General features: G+C 35.1%; 1 long non-coding RNA gene across 1 annotated transcript in view; it reads right to left on the bottom strand.

Moving 5' to 3' along the window:
- Positions 1-19,473, bottom strand: part of LOC122213535 — a 105,125-nt gene extending 85,652 nt beyond the window's left edge. The window contains exon 1 of the long non-coding RNA XR_006199570.1: positions 19,371-19,473. This is a non-coding gene — a long non-coding RNA (uncharacterized LOC122213535). The remainder of the gene's footprint in view (positions 1-19,370) is intronic.
- Between the last annotated feature and the right edge of the window lie 211 nt (positions 19,474-19,684).

The following is a 19,684-nucleotide window of genomic DNA, read 5'->3' as shown; positions in this document are numbered from 1 at the left end:
CAGAACAGCAAAGAAACCCCAAAGCCAACAGAAGAAGAGAAATAATAATGATTAGAACAGAAATAAACAATATAGAATCCAAAACTAACAGTAGAAAAGAGCAATGAATCTAACAGCTGCTTTTTTGAAAATATAAAATTGATAAACCCATAGCCAGATTTCTCAGAAAGAAAAGATAGAGGACCCAAGTAGATAAAATCACAAATGAAGGAGGAGAGGTCACAACCAACATCACAGAAATACAATTATTGGACAATACTATGAAAAAATATATGCCAACAAGCAGGACAACCTGGATGAAATGGACAAATTCCTAGATACCCACAAACTACCAAAACTCAAATGGAAAGAAATAGAAAATTTGAACAGATCCATAACCAGTGAAGAAGTTGAACCAATTATCAAAAACCTCCCAACAAATAACAGTCCTGGGCCAGATGGCTTCCCAGGGGAATTCTACCAGACATTTAAATCAGAGTTAATACCTATCTCCCTGAAGCTGTTACAAAAAAAAAAAAAAAAAAAAAAAAAGAAATGGAAGGAGAGCTTCCAGACACATTGATTGCCAAACCAGAGACCTCACTAAAAAGGAAAATTACAAGCCAATATCCCTGATTAACATGGATGCAAAAATGCTCAACAGGATACTAGCAAATCAAATTCAGTATATCAAAAGAATTATTTACCATGATCAAGTGGGATTCATTCCTGGACTGCAGGGCTGGTTCAATCCCTCAAATCAATTAATGTGATACATCAAATTAATAGAGGAAAGGATAAGAATCATGTAACCCTTTCAATAGATGCTGAAAAAGCATTTGACAAAAGTACAGCATCCCTTCTTAATAAAAACCCTCAAGAAAATAAGCATAGAAGGAACATACCTTAACATCACAAAAGCCGTATATGAAAAGCCCAGAGCTAATATAATCCTCAATGGGGAGAAACTGAGACCTTTCCCTCTGATATCAGGAACACGACAGGGATGTCCATTCTCACCACTGTTGTTTAACATAGTGTTAGAAGTCTTAGTCTCAGCAATCAGACAACAAAATGAAATAAAAGACATCCAAATTTGCAAAGAAGTCAAAGTTTCACTTTTTGCAGATGGCATGATACTCTACATGGAAAACCTGAAAGCCTCTACCAAAAAGCTGCTAGACCTGATACATGAATTTAGCAGTCGCAGGATACAAAATCAATGTACAGGAATTGGTTACATTTCTATACACTAACAATGAAGCAACAGAAGAAGAAATCAATCCCATTTACAATTACACCAAGAACCATAAAACACTTAGGAATAAACCTAACCAAAGACATATGCTGAAAACTATAGAAAATTTATGAAAGAAATTGAAGAAGATACAAAGAAATGGAAAAACATTCCATGTTCATGGATTAGAAGAACAAATATTGTTAAAATATCAATACTACCCAAAGCAATCTGCACATTCAATGCAATCCCAATCAAAATTCCACCAGCATTCTTCTCAGAGTTAGAACAAACAATCCTAAAATTTGTATGGAACCACAAAAGACCCTGAATAGCCAAAGTAATGTTGTAAAAGAAAACTAACGTGTAGGCATCACAATCCTGGACTTTAGCCTCTACTAGAAAGCTGTAATTATCAATACAGTCTGGTATTGGCACAAAAACAGACACATAGACCAATGGAATAGAATAGAGAACCCAGAAATGGACCCACAAGTGTATGGCCAACTAATCTTTGACAAAGCAGAAAAGAGTATCCAGTGGAAAAAAGACAGTCTCTTTAGCAAATGGTGCTGGGAAAATTAGACAGCAATATGCAGAAAAATGAAACTGGACTACGTTCTTACACGATACACAAAAATAAACTCCAAATGGACAAAAGACCTAAATGTGAGACAGGAAACCATCACAACCCTAGAAAAGAAAACAGACAACAACCTCTTTTATGTCAGCCACAGCAATTTCTTGTTCAACACATCTCAAAAGGCTAGGGAAATAAAAGCAAAAATGAACTATTGGAACCTCATCAAGATAAAACTTCTGCACTGCAAAGGAAACAATCAACAAAACTAAAAGGCAACCAACAGAATGGGAGAAGATATTTGCAAATGACATATTGGATAAAGGGTTTGTATCCAGAATATATAAAGAATTTGCCAACTCAACACCCGAAAAACAAATAATCCAGTGAAGAAATGGGCATAAGATATGAATGGACACTTTTTGAAAGAAGACATCAAGATGGCCAACAGACACATGAAAAGATGCTCAACATCTAGGAAAAGATGTTCATCATCAGGGAAATACAAATCAAAACCACACTGAGATTCCACCTCACACGGGTCAGAGTGGCTAAAAGTAACAACTCAGAAAACAGATGTTGATGAGGATGTGGAGAAATGGGAAGCCTCTTGCATTGTTGGTGGGAATGAAAACTGGTGCAGCCACTCTGGAAAACAGTGTGGAGGTTCCTCAAAAAATTAAAAATAGAACTACCCTAATACCTAGCAATAGCACTACTAGGAATTTATCCAAAGGATACAGGAGTGCTAATTCACAGGGATACATATACCCCAATGTACATGTACCCCAATTGTGGAAAGGATTTGGAGAACTAAAAAGGTGGTTTGCTTCAGCCATCATCAAGAGTCTCATAGGCCTTTCATTCATAAAGCAAGTTTCATAGACTGTTATATAAAGTCATATCCAAGTTAAGTATCATTTCATTTTGCTGACATAAATACTCACGAAGTCAAGGTAGCGCTATTTATATATTAACCAATATATATGTAATTAAAGCCACTATAAACTACTTTAAATCTTTAGTATAAGCTATAGTAACACATTTTAAAAACCAGTTGAAATAGTAACAATATTTTAATTACCTAATTCACAGTATTTGAACATACAATTGCTTTATGGAAGTAGTAATGAGATATTAGAAATGACAGGTGCTTGCACTGCAATACAATATTTTATGTAATGCAGTGGTTAACCTGACATATAGTTCTAACAAAACGATAGAGCTATGTTTCACAGGAAAAAAAATTGTATTGCTTTAATATTTATTAAAAATTTTAAAAAAGGTTTTTTTTAATGCCATCTCTTAGTTATACTCCACATGTGGCTGGTGGTTATCATACTGGATAGTGAAGGACTAGAGTATTCTATGAATTCTAAGGCATTTATCCAATGGCAGCTTTGATATTTCCCATTTGAGCTGCCTTAAGCAACAAAAATGACTCAAGCTCATTAATCTGGCTCTAACAGTATGTTCTATTCTTAGAAGTGTCATATATGGCTCTTTACCTTTTCCATGCATCAAATAGTTAATGAAAGAAAAAAAGCACAACAAAGCCATTAGTGCAAGTCTTCATTAAAATGTTGTAAATGGGGTGGGGGAGCACCTAGGTGGTTCAGTTGGTTGAGCATTGGACTTCAGCTCAGGTCATGATCTTACAGCTCGGGTTTGTGAGTTTGAGCCCTACATCAGGCTGTCTGCTGTCAGCACAGAGACTGCTTCGGATCCTCTGTTTCCCTCTCTCTTTGCCCCTCCCCCCTCTCAAAAATAAATAAGCATTGGAAAAAAAACAAAGATAAAATGTTGCTAACGTTCTAAGATCAGTGCTCTGAAGGGAGCAAATAACTCAAAAAATTCATAAGATACATTGAGGAAAGTCATTTAAAGTTCAGTTTGTTCCAAGAATTAGGCACTATTCACATTTTCAGAAGGTATGAGGAAGCAGGTTGGTCAGATCACGGGACAGAAAGCAGGACTGGGGTCATGTTTTAGCAAACATTGCTTGGACAATTTAGCTTCAGTGAGAGATTAAGGGTGAGGGGGGATCGAAGTTGGGACTATAAAAGTTACAACTGAAACTTCCTTTAGCTTTGAAGATCTTTCTCAGTCCTTCCCTTAGGCCCGCAGTGGCAACAAGGCTAACATATTTAGGCCACGTGTCAGAGTCCAGACCTTCAACACAAGCTCGGGTTTCTGAGTCTGAAGAACTAGTGAGGTTTGTGATCATAAGAGATGAATGAGTCTAGAGTGCATTCATCAGTTTCTTATATAATCTTTACTTTTCTATAGTGATTTCAGATATCCTTTGGGACAGTAGCCATGTGAAAGTGTTCAAGATTTTGGAAAGGACACAACATAGGACTATAATGGAAAAATAAGTAGAATCAATAACCCATGAAAGTGTCTGCTTAGCCCTCCAACTATTGTTCCTAGTTCTATTAAGAAAAAAATTGTATATATATATATATACACACATATATATATATATATGTGTATATATATATATATATATATGTATATGTATATGTATATGTATATACATATATATATATATCCCAAAACCCAAAATCTATCTGAATTCTCCTTTCTGGATGACCCAGAAAGTCGCACAGAGGCCAGGTCTCCGTTTTCTTTTCGTAAAATAAAACTGTTCTATCATTTATCTTATCAGTCAGATTTTGTCAAAACAGTAAAGATCATCTTTGGAAACCAGGGCATTAGAATTAAAGGGAAAAAAATCTTAACTTTCTGTCCTTGAAAATTAGCAATCTAAATTTTTTTTTAATGTTTATTTACTCTTAGAAACAGAGCGTGACCAGGGGAGGGGCAGAGAGAGAGGGAGACACAGAATCCAAAGCAAGCTCCAGGGCCCTGCACTCTCAGCACAGAGCCCCACACGGGGCTCAAACCCACAAACCACAAGATCATGACCTGAGCCAAAAATGGATGCCCAACCGACTGAGCCACCCAGGCTCCCTGAAAATTAAACTAAGAGGAAATTTTAAAATACATAATAACTTAAAGAAGAAACATATGACAATTAGTAGACTCTAGAATTCAGGGTCTTTGTCCTGGAATCTTGGGCCAAAGCTATTTATATCTGGAAATCTGCTGCTTTGATGGGAGATTCTTGGGAAACTTCCTCCTGCCTCAACTCTTTTGCTTTGGAGAAATCATGTGAGATTCTCAGCTTTAGATCTCCAAGTAGTGACAACATTCTGTCTTGGCAATGTATATTCTGAAATTGGGAAACATGATCCAGGGATCTATGCCTTATAACTTTGCAACTGTAACAGCAGTTGATAGTAACGGATTTGGTTCTGACCACGTTCAAGAACATTTTTATATTGCTGTTGCTTTAAGGAAAACAGAGTTCTGGGCTGAATGTCATGCAGAAATTCCTGTAATTTCTCCTTGGGAAAGCCACCTGTGCCTGTTGGCTGTAAACTTGGAAATACTGCACCAATCAGTTATGGGAGGTGTAATTCCAAATCCCACAGGATGACCAGTGATTTGTTCGTAATATGATAAATTATGATGGGTTTTAGTGGATGAAAATAGAATAGCATAGTTTTTAAAAGCTAAAAGTAATACTTTGGCTATCACTTTTATAATTCAGATAATTTTACCAGATTTATTCTGAGGGTACTCCATCTTTTTCTTTTGATTTTTAATGATATCTGGGGAAGTTAAGGACAATGTATTTATTTATAATACATTTGTATATATAGGGAGAGAGATGCCACATCAGAAAATGCTGTGAATGAACAACTTAAGTATTCATAGCTGCTTTATGTAGACATTTGTCATGTTATTTACTAATACCTTGTTATTATAGATATCAAAACTGGAGTTGGTGTTTGGATATATTTGTACTTCCTAATCTCTCTGTTCTGGATGAACAATCCTTCAAATGTCTTCATAAACTCAGACATTTATTATGAGTTGTCATATCTAAGATATTTTAGTGCTTCAGAGTAAACTTAACTGAAAGACAGTAAGGGAGGGTAATATAATGAGTTATATTTTGTGACAGAGAATTACTCATAATTATGCAGCAGGTAAGTCTCAAATATATGCACCATAATTAAATTCTGAGTATGTTTTCTTGATATTTTTCATGGGCATTAAATTAGAGATTACACTTAAGTGGGTGATTCTATTTAAATTATTATTTAATTTTTATTTAACTGATGGATGCTGTCCTCTTTAAAATAGAAATAGGACTGGGGCACCTGGGTGGCTCAGTCAGTTAAGCATCCAACTTCGGCTAAGGCATGATCTCACGGTTTGTGAGTTCGAGTCCCACATCGGGCTCTGTGCTGACAGCTCAGAGCCTGGAGCCTGCTTCGGATTCTGTCTCCCTCTCTCTCTCTGCCCCTCCCCTGCTCGTGCTCTGTCTCTCTCTCTCTCTCTCAAAAATAAACATTAAAAAAATAAAATAAATAAAATGAAATAGGACTGAAAAGACAGTATTATTTTTATTATATGTAAGAACAGAAATATATTCAATTAATACTTTGATGCATCCATATGCTATTGTGACTACTGCATGTCTGCAGCTCTTTGCTCCATTTGTGGTAGATGTTCATAGCATATTTAAACATAGTTCTATTCTTTAATATATTTTACATTTTTTAAAAAATCTGTGAACAAAACACAATTAAATTCAAAGCCAAGATTTAACCAATGGAAATGTATACTTTTCATTAAAGATTGTGAAAATGTAATTATTACTGGTATTCTTTGGTTTCCTTCTTTCATTTTTTTAGAAATAAAGTACAGGACCACATTTAATATTTTAGTGAAGTCTTAGGTGCAATATATTTGTAATCTTATCCACCTATATCCAAATCCTCTGCTTAATTCCATCTTTCATCTAACTTACAAAATTTCCATTACCTTTATATTCCTAATTCCAAAAATGAGCTCAGGGAAAAGGTGACAATATCTTGAACTCTATTCTATTAATAATAAACTAGCTTATGTTGATATAAAATTTTCATTTAAGTTTCTCTTATTTGATAATCATGACAACTTTGTGAGAAATAATCATAGCAGAAAACTGAGCTTGACAGAAGAATGACAGAATTTTCCCAAGTTCCAAATCTGTAAGGCCCAAAGTATGAACTGAGGTTTCCTGTTTCAATATATCCCTCATTTCATTTTAGGATGCAGAAATGTTCAGGTGGCAAGATCAGAGGGCAGGACTGAGACAAGTGCATCTAAGTAAGGGTCTCACAGTCTTAGTCACAACAATGCCCAAGCAGTTTTGAATATTTTGGGTCTCCTTCTCCGTATGTCTGCACTCACCACTGTTTTCAAGGGGTATCATAATAAAATGCAAGTTAAATGTTCAAGGAAAAGGCAGCACCTCAAACCAATGTCATCTAGATGAAGTTATTGTGGTTCCTATTTTTGGTTTATAAACTAGTTTCCCACAGAGGAGCATGTGGAAGCAATAGGACAGCTATCACTAGGGTGACAGTATAATACTAACTAAATAGATTCAAAGGGATGTCTCTAGTTGGCAGGTATGTTTGCTGAGATACTCAGATCTGATACAGGGTATCACTGGGTGCACTTGGGATGCCTCTTCTGGACTTTCTCCACTTAGGTGAAGCTTTTGCTAACGTTCCCAGGAAAATCACTTCAACCTCCCCCTTCCCAGTCAAATCATGATAGTACTTTGTATATATCTCTATTAAATCTGTTAGCCTGTAGGAAAACTCACCTTTCTCCCAGTCCTCCTTTGTTCTGCCCCCAAATAGGAGGATGCCTCTCACTTTTTCAAGTACTGTGACCTGCCATCGTGTGTGCTTTAGCCTCACAGGAGACTTGTTTTTCCTTGAAACCTAGAGCAATGGAAGGCTTGGGAAGATTCAGCATTACTCTTGTCTGCCTACTGAGATCCTTTCCTTCCGTGCCGTCTCAAAAATGAGAAGCACTGAGACTGATCCTCCTTCTTCAGAGCTCTGGTGTCTAGGACAAAAGCCAAAGACCAGTTCTGTGCAAGGCAAGGGGAAAAATATTTGCTGGCTCTATTCTTGCAGTTGCATCTTCTTTAAGGATTGTAAGCTCTTCTTGAACAAGCCTTTTCTCACCAATATGGCAGTGAAATATGAAGAGCTAAAGCACAGGTGTATATTTGGAAAGAAATGTCAAAAGAAAACATCTTGCCTAAAACAGCTCACTGTCCTCAGAAGAAGTTTCTGTGTGGTCCAATCACGCCTTGGTTTAAACAGAGGTGTAGGCCAAAGCCTCAAGTAGAAATAGTCTAGTTTTCTGTTTATTAACCACATACTTTGTCCATCTCTTTTTTGAGACCCTAAATAAGTAATAAGTGGCTTATTGAGGATAATGTTCAGTGATTAAGAAATCTGAGTCTGGCTTTTATCTTTTGATGTCTTTACTCTCCCATATCAGGTTTGTCATATCATGGTTCCTTTTTCATAAATTTGTCTTCTCCGCTAATGTAAACTCCTTGAAGTCATGGACCATTTTTTATTCACATTCTCCTTCCATGTTATCTTATCACCTAAGCAGGCATTTGATGATTTCTGAACAAAAAGATGAAAGGAATAACAAAAGTACTACAGGACAAGCCACTCAGACAACCTAGAAAGCATTTGAAAGAATAAACTACCACTTGAATGTTCAATTCACATAAAAGCAATTGTTGAAATCATGTGGTTTGTAAAGTATGACATAACAGGCTTAGTGTCAGTTTCTTTCTACTTTTATACTACATGAACACTTCACATAAAATAATTAACTAACTGAAAAGTGTATGTAATATGTGAAAATGAAGTAAATTCCTTATCAGTCTCTGAACATTTCCTATCCAGCTTACATCTCTCAAGTTTGAGCTGTGGATACAATTTATGGAGTCTTTTTCAGAAAATATTAACGAGGGAGAATAGATCTATACCAGACATTTTATTTTTTAGATATAAGTTACAGGGGTGCCAGATAGTGAGTCTTCTTTTGTCATTCTCTAATATAATATTGAAAGATACATGCAAGCTTTGTTCTAAGAAAAGTAAAATTTAGGAGATAAAGTGAATATTAAGAAGAGTAGTTCTAACTTATTATGACTTTATCTAGTGGCTTATGAAAGAGGAATTCTGAAGAGCTTTGTAAAAATGAAAAACTGAATGACTTCTCTGATTGTTTACTTCACCTTTTTTCTTTGGGTAACATTGATTGTTTTGGATGTTTGTGCATGGCAGTTTTAATTCATTTAATGAAAATAATATTTATCTCTGGGACATCGTCTTCTGTTTAGCATCATGATGTAAACAAAGATTATGAACTTGGCATAAATACAAGTGAGGACTGCAATTTACCCAGAAACAAAACACTACTTTGTCAACCTGAAAAGCAAAGCATTTATTGCAAGCTGTAGGGGAAAAGAGGCTTAACTGTCATAGTATTCATTCACCTAATTTGTATTCAATAACAAATGTCTTTTTTATATATATATTTAATGAAAGTGTCTGCATTGATATTTTAAAACAGAGTCCCTGATTTTCCTCTCATTTGTTATGGCCCTTCAGCTATAAGAGAATCAGTAAACAATGAGGCATAATATTAACATTTTAGATTATGTTTAAAATTATTATTCAGCTGGCCTAGATCTGTAAGTCTAGGTGGTAATTTTGCAATAATTGTGTTGTTATGTTTCCAGCCTGATAGGTTGTTCTCCCTCTGTGTGATTCAGTTAATAAGTGTTATTTCATGATTCGTTCTTTTGCTCTGGAAGTTCTTGAGTTGGCTCCTGTTACTACTAAATGCTGATTCAGTTAGACATCGCTATGTTGGATTGGCTCTAAAATGACTTGTTGCAGTTTGGAACAGTGGATGGGACTGTGAGATTGTTGTCATATTAATTTATCTTACACCCTGGCACTTAACCCCAAATAGCAATCTTAATCATGTCCCAAAACAGCATTGGTAGTTTAATTATTTCAATAAAAGATACTTTAGTGGGGGTACCTGGGTGGCTCAGTTAGGCGTCCACCTTCATCTCACGTCATGATCTCATGGTTCGAGTATGAGTTTTAGCCTCACCTCGGGCTCTCTGCTGTCAGCACAGAGTCCACTTGGGATCTTCTGTCTCCATCTCTCTGCCCCTTCCCCTACTCATGTGCGCACGTGCGCTCTCTCTCACTGTCTCACAAAAATAAATAAACATTAAAAAAAATTTAAAACAGATACTTTAGGGCAAGAGGAATTGCACTGCTAATCCACAAAGTCTACTTTGTACTCTTATTAAGGACCTTCTATGTGGGAAGTCACTATTTTCTCCTACTTCTTGTTTCTCATTTAGATTTCTAATCTATTTGTGGAAGCTATCTTATTAGCAACTGCCATGTAAGATCAGTATTCAAATTTTGAAATTATTTCCTTTATTCTCCAAGTCTTGGTATTCATAAAATGCATAATAACCAAACTCTATATTATCATGTCATAGCTAATTCGTCATTTAATATGGAATAAAAGAAATAAACACCAACCTTACAATAGACATTATTTATCAAACATTAACTCCTATTAATGTCTCTTGTTCTAAGGAACTTTAAAGGAAAGCCAGATGCATTAATATCAGGCACAAGAATATTTTCTTTAGGTTAAGAGGCTCAAGCTTCAGTTCTCTCAAATCTAACATTCAATGGAAGCATGAGTAGAACTATGTCCCGAACATACTGTTGGTGTTTCTTATCCAGGCTTGGAGTCATAAACAAAAGAAGGAGAAAAAATAAGGGGAGAAAGAGGAGGAGCAGGTAGGGGGAAGAGGAAGAATGAAAATGAACAGAGATCAGGTGACCACAATGAAAACTCAACCATCCATCACTTCTAGATAATTACATAATGTGTGTATGCATGCATGTGTGTGTGCATGCGTGTGTGTGTGTGGTGAGCATGTACACAAGCTCATGTCTGAGTTTGTGTCCATAAGGGCTGTAGTGGGGTATAATGGGGAGATTAAAAATAAGGTATATTATTTCTGATAATAACACTTGTGAGAATACTATTTCTGTCTGACTTAGGTGCATGATTCTGACAATAATTTGAAAAAAAAAAAAAGCGTTGAGGCTGCAAACTATAGTTGAAAAAGGGAGCTTAGGATCTGTTCCTGCAATACAAAACTAGGTATGCCTGACTCTTCTTATTGTTACCTAGTTCTATTTAGATACAGCGGACATAACAGCAGTGTGTGTAATGTTGAAATGCATCTGAATACATTTTATGAGGCTTAACCATTGGGACCATAATTTATCATTCTACACAATTCTTTGCTATCTTGATCTCAGTTGGGATTGCTAAAGTTTCATAAATTAGTCTCTTTCAAGTTATAAAAAGAGAGTATCTTGAAAATATGCATACATGTTTTTGACATTTTTCTAACATAAATACTGTATTATAGAAGTTTTAAAAAAGAAAATATATATAACCATGAAAATGATCTGTAGTTAAAAAATGCAAAGCTTATCACAAAATTATGTTGACAATCATGTGTTCTCACATTTATAACCAGTTTCTTAATAGGATTTCAAAAACGTTGAAGATTCTCAGGTTTCAGAAGTTTCTGCAATTAGTTTATTTTTTATAAATTACACAATGTTTCAGCAGAGAAAGTGAATCAGTAACCTGGAAGTCTTTTAAAATTATTCTTCTAGGGGCAACTGGGTGGTTCAGTCAGTTGAACAGCTGACTTCAGCTTCAAGTCATGAGCCCAGGTCATGATCTCATGGTTCCTGAGTTCAAGCTCCGCATCAGGCTCTCTGCTGTCAGCACAGAGCCCACTTTGGATCCTGTCCCCCTCTCCCTCTGCCCCTCCCCCACTCATGCTCTCTCTCAAAAATAGGTATTTAAAAATGAAATAAAATAATTCTTCTATATCATATGAATTTGACTTTTAAAGCATTCAATTCTGTTTCAAAGATTATTTCAGGTATTTCTAGTTTTTAGAAAATGTTTGAGTCTTTTATGTTTTAAAATTAATACAGATACCCAAAAAACGAGAGTACTTCATTTACATTTGGTATGCCAGTTGAAAGCTTAGTGTTTACAGTGCACTTACATATATTAATACAAACCCACACATCTTGCTTACACTACCAAAAAAGATAAAAGATGGAAAGAAACTGGACAATGGCATAAAATACTCAGAAACATTAATGAGACACATTAAGAAAATATAAAGGCAGAAGGGCTTAGGAATAATGAAAGAGCCCCTGAATATAGAGATAAGGCCCATGCAAATGTGTTGGAAGACAGTTCGGTGGACCTGAAAGTCTCATACTGAGCTGTTCTATCATCACACTTCTCTTCATTTTTCCCAGCCAGGCTTCTCACTGATCTGCCTCTTTAGTCATGGGCCTAGTTGTTCCTCATTTCCAGCCATGTTCTCTTTGCTTCTACTCCAAAAATAAAAAGAAAGCATATACCTGCTTGTAACAGATTTTCTAAATATATAATCAAATTCAATGTACCTTTGAGCTCAGTAGAAAAAAACAGAATACAAATAGAAAACAGAAATTGAAAAAAAGAAAAGAATACCTGTATTTGTCTTTTTTCTACTTATCACAAGATTTGCCCGAGTCTGTTATTTCTGGCTCAGTTTCTGTACTTGGTATAGGACAGAAAGCTTGAACTGTTAGCCATGAGTTAAGTTCTATCCTAGAATTTTAAGTTACTCTTTTGATGGGCACTTGATGTCTTCCAGCTTTAGTATTCTCATAGGGAAAACAGGGAGAGTAATGTTTCTTATGACACAATGTTAGAAGTTAGTATGTGGCTGTATGCAAAAACACTTGGAAAATATTTGGTTTCTGTAGTGGGTTGAATTGTGTTCCCCCACCCCCACAAAAGATATATTCAAGCTTTAACTTCCAGTACTGGTGAATGTAACCTTATTTGCCAATGTGTAAATTAAAGATCTTAAGATGAAGTTATTGTGGATGTAGGGTAGAACCTAAATCCAATGACAGATGTACTTAGAAAAAAAGGGGGGGAAATATGACACGTCAGGGGAGAATATCACATAAAGACAGAGGCATAGATTGGAATTATGAATCCCCAAAACAAGGAATGCCAAGGGTTTCTGGCAGCCACTGAAAAATAGAAGAAAGGCATTGAAGGGATTGTCTGCCCAAGCATTAACACTGTCAGCACCTTGACTGTGGACCCGTGGCCTGCAGAACTGTGAGAGAACAAGTTTCTGTTGTTTATGCTGTCCACTTTGTGATTATTTGTTACAACAGCCATAGAAAACTAATACAGTCTTCAAAATTGATTCTCCCTGATTCTCTTGTTTTTCTATGAACATACAAATTTTCAGGGGTGATACTTAGTGTGCTGCAATATGGCCTATCACTTAAGTGTGGCTGGCATTGATTGGTTTAGTGCTCAACTCTGATAAGTTTTTGCCTGTGCTATAATTGTTATTACATATTTAAAATATCACCTTTCTATGGCATATGAGCAAGAATGTCTCTTAAGGTTTTTTTCCAAGACTAAAATTCTGTGACCTTTAGGCTAGACTCCAGCTACTCTAAGGCAGCCTCATACTACATGCATTAATTAGCTTGGCATACTACATGCATTAATTAGTGTTCTAGGTATTTATGGGAAGAGAAAAATGAATAAGACATTTCATGTTCTTACAGATTTTAAAGTCTAATTAGAAGGTGAGATATGTCCACTTGAAAGTGTAACAATAAACAGTAGCAAATTATAAATGTCATCCAGGAGGCAGTGACAAAAATCAATTCCTGATTTCATTGTTCATTATGGACATAGACTAAGACCTTGCAATAGGCTATAGATTCCAAGATATACTCATATAATGCATATGGCATTTCCTTTGCAGGTACATATATTGGTAAACATTCTCCCCAAACATATACCTTAGGAAAATTAGGCAAGAGCTGTTGATAGTGAATTTTTGTCTCTAGCTGGATAGTATTTACTAGTAAAGAAATTGATATTTTCTATTCTTGAAAAGTATAATTTTCCCCTAATGAAATCTCTTTATTTATTGACTATTCCTTCTACAGAAATTAAAAATATAATTTTATATTTAAAATATTTTTTGATATTTACTTTTTCTAAATATAAGATTTTAAGGTAAAAAAATGCATAAGAGAAATAGACATGTTTGCCTGTATGTACAACTTATTGTCTTTCTTTTTGCTTCCCTCTAAGAACTAATTATCTAAACTGTGCTTACTTAAAGATATTCTTGCTCCATAAAGTAAAAGGAAACAAAATCAATGATTTTAAAAGAATACAGCTATTATCTATCCTGAAAAAAGTGGGGGAACAAAAGGACAATTAGCAACTGTCTTACCCAATTTGGGTTGCTATAACAAATTACCTTAGTCTGGGTGGCCTATGCACAACAGGAATTTATTTCTCACAGCTCTAGAGGCTGAAGGCTGAAATCAGGGTTCCAGCATGGTCGGGTTCTCATGAGAGCCCACTTCCCAGTTCCTATAAGGCTGTTTTCTCATTGTTCTCTCACATGGCAGAGAGGAAAGAAAAGCAAGCTTTTTCTTGACTTTTATAAGGACCCTAATCCCATTCATGAGGGCTCTACTCTCATGACCTCGTCTATCCTAATTACTTCCCAAAGGCCCCACCTCCTAATACTAATATCATCCCATTGGTAGGTTTCAACTTACGAATTTGGAGGGATGCAAATATTCAGTCCATAACAGAAAAGCTCTGTGAAATAATTTTTTAAATAAATACTTATTATTTGGTGGAGAATTCTCTAAATGTACAGTAAATACATCTCTGTATTTTGTCATTTTTAGGCCATGAAAAGTACCTGAGAAATTATGTTTTCAGTTTTTTTTAACTGGTAAATATGCTCCAAATAATACGTGCTTCTAATTTCTGTAAAGCAGATAAATATTAAAAATTTTTAGTAATCGACTTGACAAACTCTTATTGAAATTCATGTGGAAAGGAAAAAATGCATAGCAAAAAAAATAAGAAAAATACCCTTGTATTATGCTGTGGTCTCAGGTAGGTCCGAGTCCAACTTTTCAGTTCCTTCCACGTGAGACCAATCTAATTTGGCAAAATTAAATTTTAGGCTCTTTAGCTAAGAGCCTCTTTATTGGGCACATTAATTATAATGTGAAAATGGTATAAACTATCTCTTTAATTCCATTTACTCCAAAAGTGCTGAGAGGCTGTGCAGCTCATTGATGAAGCCTACTAGAGTATTGACTCTCTTCCATCTAAAACAGAATCTTTTTATGGATCAAACATTTAAAACAGATTCTAGACATACAATTTTCTGTGTTACCTAGAAGTCATTCATCCACCAGTAATATTCAAGAGCAAGATTTTTCTCAGATGGTGTAGTCTGTGGAAAACAAACAAACAAAACACTGTGTAGAGTTGCCCCCCTGACCTGACCCAGAGGCTCAAGATTTTCACCTTTCATGGAGAAAGAGCAAGGAATAATCTAATGTTCTGGCTGCACCAAATGCTATTCTTTATTAATTATCTCTATTTATCTTCCTGAAGGGTCCCCTGATGAATGCTTCTACTCTTTTTGTTCAGGCCAGTGGTTCTCAGCCATAAACATCACAGTAGAATCACCTCCAGGAACTTCTAAACCTCCAGAGATCCAGGCTATATGCCAAGCCAATTAAAGCAGAATCTTGGGAGTGAGATCCAGGCAACAGTTAAGTTTTAAAATACACAGTTTTTTTCATTGTGCAGCTGGATTATTTTCCCTATTCTTTTTTTTTTTTAATTAAAAAAATTTTTTTTAATTTATTTTTTGAGACAGAGAGAGACAGAGCATGAGCAGGGGAGGGGCAGAGAGAGAGGGAGACACAGAATCTGAAGCGGGCTCACCATACTCTACAGAGCATATTCACATAAGGCTTTGATTTAAACACAAAGGATCAGATGCAGCAAGAAATAGAGTGCAGGAAGCCATGGAGTTCCAAGAGACATTCTATAATGTGACCTACCCAGGGCCATTTCTTTTGCACACACAGGACCACACTGCCTCTCTGACTTGAACCCATCAAGTTCCTTGTGAGAAATCATGCCTTTCGGAGAATTCCTGAAAAGGATCACAGTATTTAAAGCCTTTTAAAGAATCAAGCAAGGCTGATCAAATGGGTGAGGCCAGTTGCAGACCATTCCCTAACATTGCCAGGAGAGTTTCCGATCTTAAAGAGCACATCATAAATTCCATTGCACTTATTTTAGCCAAGAATAAAACAAACCCAGAAACCTAGGCTTTGCCAGAGATAAAGCTAGAGCTATCTTGGTCAAGCCGTAAACCAACTCGATGTTTACAGCAGCTGAGATTGAACCTGCTGATCTTGGGTTCACTGGATGTGATTCCCTTTGCTTTTCTCACCAAGAATATCATACCATTTGCCTTTTATCTTATAGAAATTCCCCAAAATTTGAATTCTTCTGAATGCACACTTTTTTATATTTTCTAGTACTCTCATGGCTTTCTTTCTTCTTGCTTTTCTTGCTTTTTATTAACATATTTTACGTTCAGTGGTATTTTAGCTTGACTAGAAATGGAATTTTAGGTTGACTCAATCTCTGATATAGAACCGGAATTGCTCCTTTAATATTGGCTTATTTACACTTATTTCTTTAATCATTCTTTTATTGTAAATCATGACCACTAAATATCATGAGATTGCATATACATCAGTTGATTCAAAATTGCAACATTTAGTAGACCAGCAAGATATGAAATATGTAATCAAATAAAAACAATCTAGTATATAGGTGATAAGTGTCTCATGTTTTGACTTACCTAATTGTTTTTTAATTTCAATTTGTATAATGTTCTTCTGCAGAAATACATTTCCCTCTGGCTGAAAGTTTTAAATCCGACCTAATTACTTTACTGTTGTTTAGCTTCACAATCAAGACATTTGAGCAGGTTTCTTGTCATTAATTACTCTTAAAATCAACAGTTCAGTATGTATAAAGGGGTCTGGGTCTAATTTTCTTCTTTTGTCATCATTTAATGTAATATGTTTAGAAACACAGAGACTATAATATGTTAGCAGTAATCTTTGCCCCTTTAGAAATCCTAAGTATCATTTTATTATATAACCTATTTCTTCCTTTTAATCACAATTTTCTATCACCCTGTGGATTAAATTCTATAGTCTCTGTACCAAAATGTCTCTTCAGCAGTACATTTTAAGACATTTTTCCAGTGTGTTTGTCTTCTCAAACAGCCACTTGGTTGAAGTAATTTAGCATATCATTTCCTTACCACTAAAGTTATCTTCTTATCAATGACCTATGGGACATTTTATGGGAAATTTGGAAATACTATATTGTTGTAAACTTCTCATTAAATTATCTGGTTCACCAAAAGTGTATTTAATTAATGCATTTTTAATATTCTGAATGCTTCAATGAATTAGGAAAGTATCAAAAAAAAAGTACTAAGCACTAATATTTTATAATTGGCCAAAATGTAACAACCTAGTTATCACAATCCATGCTTGCTATCATGTTTAATAAAAAAAAATCACTATGTAATGCTTATAGAAAAGATATCTGTCTCCTGTGAGTCCATTTTACAAAGATTTTTGAAGAGGTAAGAAATGTTAAACACTTTAGCAGCTTTGTTTTGTGCCAATTCTGAGTGGAATGAAAGCATGAACTATTTTCAAACCTATGAATTATCCTTTTATACTATTGGCTTTAAAATTCAAATATTGAAACAATTCATTAGCCTAATAATATTGTAAACTTCTCTTCAAGTTTTCAAACATTAGTTTTTCTCAGCTGATTTCTCTAGCCATGTTTTTTTTGAGAAAAATAATCAAATCACTTTATTGCCCTCGTAGCTTAATTTCTGCCATTACTGCTAGGATTAATTTTATGTTCCTCTTTCAAACCTGGACTTTGGAAATGTGACCATCAGTCTAGTACGATTTATGACTGCAAAAGTGAAGCTGCAATCTTAGTTATTTGTAATTGTGGTTAAAATGTCCATCAATGAGTAGAACATAATGGAGTTATCAGCTCAAAAAATACATAGGACTTAAAGAACACTTCGTAAAAAGTGCTATGAAAGGGCCTAGATCTTAACAATAAGGTCAGGATTGAGGGAATTCATGTTAAGAGATTAAGTAGAACTGCTCTTGACTTCTTCCTCCGTGGCTGTGTCAATATTCCATCTGCATTGCTTAAGTAGTGAATTAGAGAGCTATAGAAATATAAGATAAAATGATAACCTTCAGTTTTCCCTGGAGACTATATTGACCTTTTTCTAGGCTTTAAGCTCATTTTATTCTTGTTAATGTTTAATTCATATAGCAAATGAACGAAAAGGTAAAGCTTTCAGATTTGTAAAACATCACCGAGCATTGCATAATGAAAAGGAAACCTGACTTGGTTACTTTCTCTGATTTTAATATTGAATTGAGTCCATTTAGGAGCAGCAACCATGGCATTGTCGATCTGTGAAAAGGTGAGGCAAATGTCTTGCCAATTATCTTTGCCATGCCTTTCAGTTCCTAGCTCATATATATGTGTGATCATAATCTCAAATTATTTCCTTCTAATAACTATACCAAGAGAGTGAGATATATTTGAATAGTCAGTTGTTAGAAAAATATTAAAAATAACTGTGAGAACAAGCAGCACATAATTAACAAGTTGGATTGTGCTCACTGAAAGAGAATCTCTAAGCTTCAGAATATCTTTAAAAGAATAGGCGTAATAGCATGTTCTTATTCAAGGAAGTGAGCAATGACTTTAGGGAAATTTTTGAACTGTGATGAAAATATAAAGATAATTATTTTCTTTTCCATAGTTTCATCTGTCTTCCAAATATTATAAATACTGAGAATTTAAATAACTGGGTACATAACAACCTGTCTCTTCTCAAAATGATTGACCACTCTAAAATAGTGTGGGCATGGCAACAGTCAGCCCCATCCATGATGAAATGTCTATGGTACCCATAACCACTGGCTTCTGCTTTAAGAAGTGAGAAAGGGAACCAAATATGTAATCAGAGGTTACTCTGGGTTCAGTTTCTTGTCAGGTATATTAAGTGTATTGAGTAATTAATTGCAGAGAAAAGAAATCTGTGAGATAGAATATAACCTTCTTTAACAGATGATGACACTGAGTCTCTAGGGCTCCTGTAATTTACAGTAGTGTAAAAGGCAGAATTGAAAGTTATACTAAGTTCTTTTTGTTCCAAAGCTATATTGCCCAAAACTTGATCTTGAAATAAAATATTGAATAATTAATTAAATACTAAATGAATTGCCCTAGGGTAATTACTGAGGATGATTTAGAGGGATAACTCAATTTACAGAAAATCCATTTTATTTCTTTCTTGCTCACTTTCATGGCTCATCCTAATACTTGATACGGGGCTATAAAGATGAAAAGAGAAAAATTACAGTAAATATACAAGAAAACAGCAATGACATCAGTTGGTGTTTCTCCTAACTCTGTTAGGAGAGTTCACAGGTGAAAGATCTTCGGATTATGGATTGAATAAATCTGTAATATTTGGTTTTTACTTACCAGAGAAAACTACAAGAGGGGAGTCACATATATTACTGGAGAGCTCGGCCTTCTGTCCTTGGGAACCGAGGCAGACTCATTCATTTTTGCTCCCTAAGCTGTTCCTTCTGAAATCAGAAAGTGAGTGTGAAGAGGACTAAAAGAGCTGATATTTCTTTAGGACATCATGGGAGATAAATTTCAACAATACTATAATATACAATAATTGTCAGACTCTGCATTAATAATGCACAACATTATTACAGTTCCACTGTACAATTAGCAACTGCATGCTTTTCTAGTCTGCTATCATTCATCATCTATCAAAATGCCAA

This window comes from Panthera leo, chromosome A2, assembly GCF_018350215.1.
Source record: "Panthera leo isolate Ple1 chromosome A2, P.leo_Ple1_pat1.1, whole genome shotgun sequence".
Classification (NCBI taxonomy): domain Eukaryota; kingdom Metazoa; phylum Chordata; class Mammalia; order Carnivora; family Felidae; genus Panthera; species Panthera leo.
Note: the sequence above shows the minus strand (reverse complement) of the source record. Positions and strands in the feature narration are given on the sequence as shown.